The 12,188-nt window shown below is 43.8% G+C and overlaps 1 protein-coding gene across 11 annotated transcripts in view; it reads left to right on the top strand.

Moving 5' to 3' along the window:
* The window catches only part of ATP2B3 (ATPase plasma membrane Ca2+ transporting 3), a gene marked incomplete at its 3' end in the record, with an annotated part of 126,609 nt that overhangs the window by 40,220 nt on the left and 74,201 nt on the right, over positions 1–12,188 (top strand). For 8 of the 11 annotated variants that reach the window (XM_083718450.1, XM_083718445.1, XM_083718449.1 and 5 more), the window contains exon 2: positions 11,933–12,095. Of the gene's footprint in view, positions 1–7,553; positions 7,809–11,932; positions 12,096–12,188 lie in introns of all 11 variants that reach the window. The other 3 variants (XM_083718451.1, XM_083718453.1, XM_083718446.1) reach the window with 1 other exon arrangement.

Genomic DNA, 12,188 nt, shown 5'->3' with positions numbered 1-12,188 from the left:
TTCCCATTCTATTGCTTTCCTCTATTTCTTTGCATTGCTCGTTTAAGAAGGTCTTCTTGTCTCTCCTTGCTATTCTTTGGAAATCTGCATTCAATTTCCTGTATCTTTCACCATCTCCCTCGCATTTTGCTTGCCTTCTCTCCCCCACTATTTGTAAGGCCTCATTGGACAGCCACTTTGCTTTCTTGCATTTCCTTTTCATTGGGATGGTTTTCGTTGCTGCCTCCTGTATAATGTTACGAGCCTCCATCCATAGTTCTTCAGGCATTCTGTCCACCAAATCTAAATCCTTAAACCTGTTCCTCACTTCCACTGTGTATTCATAAGGGATTTGACTTAGATTGTATCTTACTGGCCCAGTGGTTTTTCCTACTTTCTTCAGTTTAAGCTTGAATTTTGCTATAAGAAGCTGATGATCTGAGCCACAGTCAGCTCCAGGTCTTGTTTTTGCTGACTGTATAGAGCTTCTCCATCTTTGGCTGCAGAGAATATAATCAATCTGATTTCGATGCTGCCCATCTGGTGATGTCCATGTGTAGAGTCGTCTCTTGTGTTGTTGGAAAAGCGTGTTTGTGATGACCAGCTTGTTCTCTTGACAGAACTCTATTAGCCTTTGCCCTGCTTCGTTTTGATCTCCAAGGCCAAACTTGCCAGTTGTTCCTTTTATCTCTTGACTCCCTACTTTAGCATTCCAATCCCCTATAATGAGAAGAACATCCTTCTTTGGTGTCACTTCTATAAGGTCTTGTAAGTCTTCATAGAATTGGTCAATTTCAGTTTCTTCAGCACAAGTAGTTGGTGCATAAACTTGGATTACTGTGATGTTAAAAGGTCTGCCTTGGATTCGTATCGAGATCATTCTATCATTTTTGAGATTGCATCCCAGTACAGCTTTCGCCACTCTTTTGTTGACTATGAGGGCCACCCCATTTCTTTTACGGGTTTCTTGCCCACAGTAGTAGATATGATGGTCATCCGAACTGAATTCACCCATTCCCGTCCATTTTAGTTCACTGATGCCCAGGATGTCAATATTTATTCTTGCCATCTCATTTTTGACCACCTCCAACTTCCCCAGGTTCATGGTTCTTACATTCCAGGTTCCTATGCAATATTTTTCTTTACAGCATTGGACTTTCCTTTCGCTTCCAGGCATATCCGCAACTGAGCGTCCTTTCGGCTTTGGCCCAGCCGCTTCATCAGCTCTGGATCTACTTGTACTTGCCCTCCGCTCTTCCCCAGTAGCATGTTGGACGCCTTCCGACCTGAGGGGCTCATCTTCCAGCGTCATATCTTTTATATGCCTGTTGTCTTTGTCCATGGAGTTTTCTTGGCAGGGATACTGGAGTGGCTTGCCGGTTCCTCCTCCAGGTGGATCACGTTTGGTCAAAACTCTCCACTATGACCTGTTCATCTTGGGTGCCCTGCTCGGCATAGTTCATAGCTTCTCTGAGTTCTTCAAGCCCCTTCGCCACGGCAAGGCAGTGATCCATGAAGGGGGGATGGTCTCCTTAGCCCAGCCAAAGCAGCAAGAACTGGAAGGGGCAGCAAGAAAGCCTTGCCCCCCTCCTCCTCCTTGCGGGATGAGGAGAGGGAGCAAGGAGAAAAAAGAAAAGAAGCCAGAGCGGAGGCAGGGGAGGGGGAGGGGAGGGAGGAAAAGGGAGTGCAGAGGAAGTAGGGGAAATATAAACTGCATCCTGTATTGAATCAATACAGGACATAGCATTTTACATTGGAATAAGGGACAATTCTGTCTTACACAGGTTGGGTGCCAACCCCAGTGAAGGACCTACACTCTCACCTCTGGACTTCAGAAACAGGGGGAAGTCTGAGTGGTCACTCAGACCTTGATGTGGATTGAAATCAGGCAGAAAGCAGTATAATGGATATATTTAGCCAAGATTGCCAGATTTAATTTTGAAAAGCCCCCAGCAGAAGCAGTGAATTCTGAGCCAGTGTGGAGTAGCGTATGGTAGTGAGTCAGCTCTGAGGCCCTGATTCATGCATGTCTGCTCCGCCATAAAGCTTGTTGGGTCCGCCTGAGCAGTCCCGACCTCTCCGATTCATCTGCTTCGCAGGGTTGTTGTGTGGCTATAAAGGGGGAGGGGAGGCCATGGGAACCACCATCAATGCTGCTGGATATAAATAGGGTAGCCAGTTGACCAGAAGGGGGTGAGGGAGAGAAGAGTCTGGCCAATTCTTATGCCATTACGAGCCTGGGAAGCTGCCTTAGACTTAGGGATTTTTCACATTTTCTCTCGTCCCACTGTTTCCCCCAGGGAAACTGCTCTTTAGCACTCAGATGGATCAAACAGCAACAGAAGTGTATTGGGCTCCCTTGCGCCCTTGGCAAGGAGGTGTATCGGAGCCTCTAAAGCTGGGAGAGACCATGGACCAGAAACTCAAAAAGTTTGCTTTTTGTCACTTTTCACACTCTGCCAGTGACTTCTTACGTGGCCATTGGGGTCAGGTCTGCTCTGCTGCTCCTCCTCCGTTGGTCCATCTGTCTGCCTCCCTCCCTCCCTCCCTCCCTCCCTTTTTCTTCCTCCTGCAACTCTTGCCCACTCTCCATCTTCTGGGTGCTCCACTCTAATAGCGCCACTTCCTGACAGGGGAGGGGGCCCCACAGGGCTGCTGTGACAGCCCACACCAATGACCAGATTCCTCCACTGAGGTGCCCAGAAGATCTGGCCACACAATATTTATTTATCTATAACATTTTGGGTCTGCTCTTTGGCCATAAGGCTCCTCAAGGTGATGCACAAAGCAGACATTGATCGGTATCAAATCTATTCATTTGCATGCCCACCTGCGCATCAATACACACCTGTGCAGATACCTACATACCTTTTGTTCTATAGAAAAATCCTGCAGGCTGCAACCTAGCAAAAGCCACAGCTGAGTGGCAGGGCATAGCAGGTTGCATGCAAAAGGTCCCAGGATTGACCCCCAGCATCTCCAAGAAACATCCCCATTTATTTGCATGTTGCTTTCCCATGCTTAAGGTGGTTTACAACAAGGGGAGGGGGGATTACATGATTACAAAATATGGCAACATTTAAATATTCAAATAATATGTTAATAAAAACATTCTCATTGAGAATCATATAATAAAATCAAACAAATCTCTCATCATTCATAGTAAACCTTAACAATACAAAAACATAATTCAAATAACACCCCAACGAAAGCTTCTCAATACCCCTTTGCCCAACATTCTCTGAGACATTTTGGCACGTGAGGCAAACGACAAAATGCCTCCGCTCTCCCTGCTAGAGAAGAAGTGGGGAGTGAAGGTCTACATCAGGAGCAAGAGGGGAAAGAAAGATCTGCATTGGGATCTGCTGCCCCTGTGGATCCTGTCACCTGAGGCAGTTGTCTCACCTTGTCTCATGGGTGGGCCGGCCCTGCATCCTGAGCAGCATCTCCCCCCCACCCTTCTCACTGAAACCCCAGAGCAACCTTTGCCAACCAGACTACCCTAGAGAGCCCCTGTGAATCCTTGTAGAACAATTCACCTGAATATGGGGTTGGGGAAATTTGAATGCTTAAAATAGTTGTTTTAATGGTTTTTACCGATAATGTCATTGTCTGTTTTTCTTGTTATAAAGTGCTTTGAGGGTTAGGGTTTTTTGGGTTTTTTACAGTCAAGTGGTATATAAATTTTATGAAATAAAATAAATAATATTTCAGTAGTCTCATGTTCAAACCATTTCTAATCCTTGCTGCTAACACAAATAATCTCAAATTTGCTTGTTTGCTCCTTAAATTATGTTGACCAAAACAGATGCAATAGTCCAGCTAAGCCCTAAATGGTGCTCATATTTCCTTGTAGCTCACATATGATATTCCACAGCAGCTCCTAAGCCAAGATAACTGTCGCTCATTTTGTTTTTATTTCTCATATGTAATGGTTTGAATGTGCTCAATTTAATTTTATTGCTTCCAGCCTGGTACTCAAATAAACCAAAATCATTTTAGGTTTAAAATCACATCCTCTGCAGTCGTTGCGACTAGCAACATTTATATGTTTTAATTATCTGAAAGATCAGATGAGTTTCCTTCACTCAAGTCATTACGAAATGGTGCCATTCTAGTGGAATGCTGCCTGTTACCTCCTCACAGCAAGTTGCAGAGATTATTGATCTATTGGTTCCAAGGAAAGAGATGAGGAAAGAGATTTGTTTTGCTGGACAAACTTCTTTTGGTGTATGTGTGTGAAAGTTGGTCCAATAAAAGGTATCAGGTGACCCGTTCTGTGTGTCTGCAGTTTGACACTGAGCCATGACGCGCTGCATTCTAATCTGCCCTACTGCTGTTGCTGCTGCTGCTGATAATAATAATAATAATAGGAACAAATGATTGTCACTAGTAAAACTTTAAATAGTTTGTTATTATTTCATAGCACATATATGTCACATCATTTTTCAAAGTGAAAACAACAGTTTCAAAGATGACTAAATGCTTCTTCATGCAGTGTTTAATTTGTCCTGAGGAACTCAGGCCCACATGGCATTGTGATGGTTTTTAAACAAATTGAAGATAGGTTTATGAAAGGTATTCAGAGATAGTATGCCTCTGAATACCAGGGAGCGGAGACTAATAACAGGGAAGGGGTCCAATTTGAGAACCTTGCCTTGCTTGAGAGTCCGCCTGTCATATCTGTGTGGTCCCTGTCAACAGACAACAGGGTTAACTAGGCCACTGGTCTGACTGCATATGGCCATTTTCACGAGTGTAAGAATGACCCTTGGTGACAGCAAAGAGTTTTCTCTTAAGCAGAAAAGCAGAAGCTCATGTGAAACAGAAATCTAGGCTGGATATCCTAGCTACAAACATGGTTAGGAAGTAGCAGCCTCTTTGTGTCCAGGAATAAGGGAGAATTTTAAGTGAACTGAGCCCATTTGCATATGATGGACTGGAACATATTTGCCTTTCACATTTTGCACTTCTCTGAATTTTGTGATATACAATTCCCATCTCAAATAATGGATCAAAATGCATTAAAAAGATACATAATTTAGCATAAAACACATTTGGAAATTCAAATATTGACACGAATTACACATTTCAATACCTGTTTTGTGGTAAAATTTAAATTTATGTTTAACATGTACTGAAACTGGATTTTTTAAAAACCACAAAGGTTTAATATGAACAACAATGCACTACCCAGAATGGCAGGGCAGATAAAATATTAATAATAACAGCAGTTATTGCCTTTAAGACTGTAGGACAGGAGTGGGGATCCTGTGGCCTTCGGCATGCTGCTGGACTCAAACTCCCATCAGCCTCAGCCAGTGGGGATTATGGGAATTGTAGCCCTGCAACATCTGGAGAGCCAAAGGTTCCCCATCCTTGCTGTGCAGAATATTTCCTTCCTTCTGCCGTAATCCTGTCTGAACTAACATCTTTTTAAAGCCTTGGTATACAGCTACATCTTAAGTTAGAACAAACAAAGGCAGAGTCAGCAACAACTGTCCCTCAGTGTGTGACATAAACAGGGCATCACCACAGAGAAGGCCCCTTCCCACACCACAGTATAAAGATCTTAAACACGGGAAGTCTAGTTCTGGGAGGGGAGCTCCTTTCGCTATCCAGGTCCCGAGTCATTCAGGGCTTTATAAGTCATCACTAACACCTTGAATTTGGCCTAGAAGTGTATAGGCAACCAGTACAAGTATTCCAGAATGATTCCAGCTGCCAGAGCTGGTTAGCAGTCTGGCAGCCACCTACTGCACCAGTTGAAGTTTCAAGGCCATTTTCAAGGGCAGCCCCACAAAGAGCAAGTAATGTGGGGGGCAGGTGTGTGCATAAATTGCCAGAGCATGAGTTAGCTCTGTATTCAAGTTACACCTGCCCAGGAATTCAGGATTTCCTGGTACTAGTGCAGCAGCAAAAATTTAGTTGTTTGTAAATGGATGCTAAAAATTCAGAATTATTCAGGTGTGGCTGTTTTCAAGAGGATGCTTTGTGAATGTTATATGATGGGACTGAATCCAGAAGCAGTTGGGCACTCAACAAACAGAAGTGAGAGAACATCTCTATATACTGTACCTTTAGGGGGCACTTTAGGATTTAATGTTTGTCCTTGTAACAGATTCCAGCATGAGCTGCAGGCCTTAAAAGTCCACATTCCCTGTATCCCTCATTGCTCCCAGCTGCCTACTGCACATTCTTTATTTAGCTCAGCCTTGTAAATAGGTTTGCAAAAAGTTACTAGTCCATTCATACCTTCAGTTGATACCGATGTATTTTATTTTACGCATTTATGGCCCAGCCTTCATTAGGGACTGAAAGATAGCCACAAAAGCGGGGAAGCTCTCCTCAACTCTCTACATAAGTTCCCCTACTTTTGGAACATGGAACATGGAATAGTAGTGTTGTTTATTCATTCACCACATTTTTATCTGTTTCTCCAAGGAGTTCAGGGCAGCTGGATCGCGATTTTCTCCATTTCATTCCCTACTGTTTGGCGGAGTTCAGCAGCTGCCTTAGGCAGCAGAGTCTGGGTGCCATGAAAAACTAGTCAATGTTACCTTTTCGTTTATTGTTCTATTTTTACTCCCATGGGATGAATGGCACTTATGGGACTTTCTGCCGTGGGTGCCAAAATAACTTGGCCAGTCTAGGGTCCTATACACCTGGACTTGAGGAGTAGGTACTGTTTGCTGTTCTGCCCCTGGTAGAAAAATGTGTTGGGCTGGCTGTGATGCTCTTAACAATCCTTCAGGGCAGGGTAGAAGGAGAGGATAATGACTGATCCAAAGTCACTGAGTGAGATTCCTGGTTAAGATTTGGAAACAATTTCCCCAAGTACTGAATTCAGCACCCTGTTCTCTAAACCACCTTGGCAGGCTACCATCTGAAATATTGTTCCTCATCAGTTGTTTGGGCTTTTAAAAAGGTGTCCTTGAAATCCATTATCAATAGTGGTTGAGCCCATATAAGATCAATAAAATATGCTAGAAATTGCTACATAGCTTTTGAGGTTGTAATGAAGGAAAAGACTGTTTCATTAGTATTTGCAGTATTAAAGATGTATTATTGAAATAATTTCTTAGGTATTATTACAGAAATGTCCAGCTGTTTAATCCCTTTATATCTATTGGTAGTATTTTGGGAGCTCAGCAGCCGAAATGTGTATCACCCACTCTCAGAAAAAAAATATGCACCTTATAATATAATTGAGTTCTTAAAAAACCTGAGCAATAACAAATAGAAAGCAATTAACAAAATGATGTACGTGTAATGGTAAGGTAGATGACTTTATGCTAAATTTGTTACAAACTGATCACTGTGTATGCTTTTGGTTGGGATGGTAAATCTGTGGTCCTCCAGATGTTGTTGGACTCCAACTCCCATCATCCCTAGCCAGCATGGCCAACGGTCAGGGTTTATGGGAATTGTAGTCCAGTGCAGGTCTAGAGGCTCCCAATTTAAGCATCTTTTGAGACCTGGTTGATTAGTTACTGAGCCTTGGCTCATTACTAGGGTATGAGGAGATCTGCATACATGCCAATGAGCAATTGCTGTTTTTCTATCTCTGGCAGAAACTGCAACACTAGGGGAGAAGCCTTGTATGGTTTCTTAGCAACGGCAGGATGCACTCCCACCCATTTGGGGCTGATCTGGAAGTGGTTAAGGAGCATGTCATCCAGTTACTAGGCAGCTGCAAAGGACTTTGTTTAAAGATTCGAATTCCCATTCAGTCAACTCCACCAACCAGAAGCAAGAGAAGGGAGGAGATCCAAGTGCAAGCATGACCAGGGCTGTGTGTGCTAAAATAAGCAAAATTCTGCATCCAGGTAACCCCAGTTCTGTGCCAAGAAAAGCTGATATCTGCAATCTGTGTAAATTAAGCACCTTTACATGGTTTATTTTATTTTGTGTCATTTGTATATCTACTTCTGGAAGTGACGGGGAAGAGTGATAGCAACCTGTGTGGTGGGACAGGACTACAGAACAGCCATCCCATCACCAGCATCGGTGCAGCTTCACTGGACGGGGCTCTGGTGGAGCAGCATTGTGGTGAGGTCTGGGCTGCGCAGATGCACCGGCAGAGCCAAACCAGCATCTCTGTCAGTGCACCCACACAGCTGCGACCTCACTGCCACCCTGCCCCAGCCCTGCCCATGTGAACTGTGATAACGCTGGTGGCAGGAGAGTTGCCCCTCCCCGCCACTCTGGCTGCTACTGGGAAGGAACAAAGAGATATGCAAAGGAGACTGAAGTGCCACCCACTGACCACTAAAGAGCTCTATCAGCCGCTCCAATTGGTATCCAATAGCCAGCTCTGCACAGTTCCTCTCATTATGCAGAATAGCAGTGTTCCTACAGCCCTGGCCATGGCTTTGGAATCTGTCCCCTGAATTAGGCCTCCTTCAGACACTCATCCAGTCATGCAGGCAGCCCATGTGACTGGCCTTGCCCAAGTGGTTCCTGGAGTTTGCACACATAGCACACCTGCAGGGTGGGGCACACCTTAACAAATGAGCTCCCACATGCCTGGTTGAGTATGTGAAGACAGCTCAGTTTCCACAAATTTTGGGGAAATAGGAAGGGATTAGGTTTACCCAGCTTACGTATTGGATCAAAGTAATTGCTATATATTTTTGTAAATTTGAGTGTTTGGGCATACCATGTGGGGGTTTTCACTTCCCCCCAACTTGAACAGTGGTGATTTCCTCCTGTCCAATGTCACAAGCTGCTTTTACAATTCCCTTCAGTTTTTAAGCAGTTTGCTTTGTGGCATTCTGCTGATGGCAATGCTTGTTCAACAAGCCCAAGCCCAAAGCCCTGTTGAGTGTGCATAACACAACACCCAGTTACTTAACTCTTGGCTGATGATTACAATTACAAGAGCAGAGATAAGGTTGATTCTAGTGGGGCCGGGAGGGTGGTCAGGTGGATGGGAATGTGTCTCTTCTGGGGAAACACACACACCTGAATCACTTGGCACAAGACATTCAGCAACATGCTTCCCTCAAACACAATTCATTTTAGGAAGGATTGGTTTGTCTTATGGTCTTCAGAGCATTTTATAATTTTGCATAGTTACAGTGCCATTGTTGACTCCTCATCTCCTACAAAAGGGAACGTCTTCATGCATCAGATGAAAGCCAATGCAATTCTGGGCTGCATCAATAGGAGTATAGCATCTAGAGCAAGGGAAGTAATAGTGCCACTGTATTCTGCTCTGGTCAGACCTCACCTGGAGTACTGTGTCCAGTTCTGGGCACCACAGTTCAAGAAGGACACTGACAAACTGGAACGTGTCCAGTGGAGGGAAACCAAAATGGTCAAAGCCCGGAAACGATGCCTTATGAGGAACGTCTAAGGGAGCTGGGCATGTTTAGCCTGGAGAAGAGGAGGTTAAGGGGTGATATGATAGCCATGTTCAAATATATAAAAGGGTGTCACATAGAGGAGGGAGAAATGTTGTTTTCTGCTGCTCCAGAGAAGCGGACACGGCGCAATGGTTCCAAACTACAAGATAGAAGATTCCACCTAAACATTAGGAAGAACTTCTTGACAGTAAGAGCTGTTCGACAGTGGAATTTGCTGCCAAGGAGTGTGGTGGAGTCTCCTTCTTTGGAGGTCTTTAAGCAGAGGCTTGACAACCATATGTCAGGAGTGCTCTGATGGTGTTTCCTGCTTGGCAGGGAGTTGGACTCGATGGCCCTTGTGGTCTCTTCCAACTCTATGATTCTGTGATTCAATGATTCTATGAGATCTTGCAGAACAGAAATTAACACATGCAGAGCATTCTAACAGATTATAGCTGAGTTCAGGGGGTTCTCCTTGCTAAAATGAGACAAGATTATGAAATGAGACAAGGTCATGAAAACAGGGCTAGGCAGTAATGGTAGAACCAGTGGAGATGCCAGGTTTATGAACAGTGATGGATGAGATACAGTTTATAGTGTCAGCAGATTCAGGGGTAAACATTTCCTGGACTGTATCTTTCAGGTGAGAAATAGCATGTTTGGTCCTATCTTGGGGCGGGGATGGGAACTCCCTGCACATACAAAAACTGAAGTGATTAAAGTGTTTAAGACAAAGAAAGATAGATCTTTGCTGTAGATCTGGGTTCTCAACACTTTTTCAAAGAGAACATTCTTAAAGCAGAGGTTAACCAATGTATTAATAGGCAAGCAGTATATGTCCAAAATACCCCATATTTCAGAGGAATTTCAGGAGGAGATGAGCTGCGATTTCACTAGTCTGCGACATGTTACTATATTTACACAAGTAATAGTCACACAGAAGTTCCATTGTGGGAATACTAGTACAGTCACCATAAAATATTGTCTAAATTCCTCTGCATCAGCACCAAGCACAGCTTTGGGCTGAGGAACCTGCTTCAGGACCCTGGACAGCTCTTCATCCTTTCCAGCAGCTTATTGTGCCATACTCATTCAGGATCTTGGAGGTGAAGAAAATAGAGTAAAATATATTAATAAATGCAGATTTATTTTATTTTGCTATCGCATCCTGCGAGCAGCATTGGATTGGGAGGCCCCAGACAGTGTACATCTTGTTTATAGCCTTAGACACTGGTGGGTACATTGATTGTTTGATATCTCAAAGCTTTAATTTAGGAGTGTCAGTTACCCAGCTGTTAAAATATGCATTCATACATGCATTCAGCAAGCATTCATGCAGTATATTCCTTAATCAATACGTAACAATTAAAGTTTAATATTGTGCTTAACTTCTTAAAGCATGGGGGGGCGGACTGGAGACATCCCCTTGTTAATCAGCCCCAGGCAGCACTTATGCAAACCTACAGACTCCCCATGAGGCTTGCTGCCTGAGCTGGGGACAAAGTTGTGTCCTGGACCCCGGCAGTTGTTCCCCATCCTGCTCTAAACACTATGTAAAGGAATCCTCCCTCAGAATCAGGAATAAGCATGTAGTCCTCACCTGTTTATGGGGAAAGAATACTCTCTGGGGCCAGTTTGGTTTACATTTGAGGTCTAATGAGGGCAAGTTCACACATTCAATGGAAATGAGTGATAATTTCATTGGAGCACATCACTTCAGCTACAGGTGTGTATTCATGTTTATGCGTGCCCTCAAAAAACACTCTGCATGCAGAGAAATAGCATATCAAGGGAAAGGTTTTAGAACAAAGAGCTTTGTAATATTTTAAGAAGGAATAGTATTATTTAATACTGTAAAGACTAACTTTTTCTGGCAGAAACCTTGTAGGCCACAGTTCAGTTTGTCAGATGCATGAAGTGAATGAAGTGAATCTTAAGTGAATGGGTTTATCATGAATGGAAAGAGAAGGAGAAAATGTGTGTGTGTTTTACCAAGCAGAATAAGAGATAGCAGGCAAGTGTGTTACAGTATCACAGAATCGACTCAAATGAATATAAGTTGTTATGAACATGGATGTGACCTACTGTCAACTACTGGCCACTGGTGATGAATTGACCTAGCAAGATTAGCGCATGAGAGAGAGAGAAAGTATCTCAGGTGTATTACAGGAAATGGGAGAAAATATTAAAGATGGCCATTCCTTCTATAAACAAGTAGTAGCTTTTGTTTATTAAGCTGTTATTTGTATATTACTTATCACATTTTTATCCCACCTTTCCTCCAAGGTGCCCAAAGTGGCATACATGGTCCCCTTCCTCCCCGTTTTATTCTCACAACAATTCTCTGATGTATTTCAGGCTGAGAGACTGTGACTGGTCCAATGAGCTTCATGGTCATGGGGAGATTCGAACCCAGGACTCTACACCTTGGGATGTAGAGGGCCATACTGGAAATAAGCAAACAAACAAACAAGGGATTAATAAATGAAAGGGGCTGTGGGGGTGGGGGAGAGAAACATCCAGCTTATGTTTGCGCAGATGCATGTATATGGCAAGGTTATCTTTTTAATTTTCTGCTAACACCCATGTTGCCTTTCTGACAGGTTCTCTTTCTGCAGTGGGGAGACCTGTGGTGCCACACTCTGACAAGGACTTCTCTTCCACCTCTTCCATGGCTTGGTCCCCTGGCTGGCCTCTATAACACTTTGTGGCTCCTCCATCTGGGGCTCTGTAGGATGAACAGAGGACACCACTGTGACTGAGCAGGTAAGCAGGGAAGCTGAGCAGGTTACTATCCAGGGCATGGGGGGGGGATCAAAGTTATTTCCTGGAATTACTTCCTTTCCCTCCAATGAACGG

Source organism: Podarcis gaigeae (assembly GCF_964106915.1).
Source record: "Podarcis gaigeae genome assembly, chromosome: 17".
Lineage (NCBI taxonomy): Eukaryota > Metazoa > Chordata > Lepidosauria > Squamata > Lacertidae > Podarcis > Podarcis gaigeae.
This window is presented reverse-complemented; position numbering and strand designations above follow the sequence as displayed.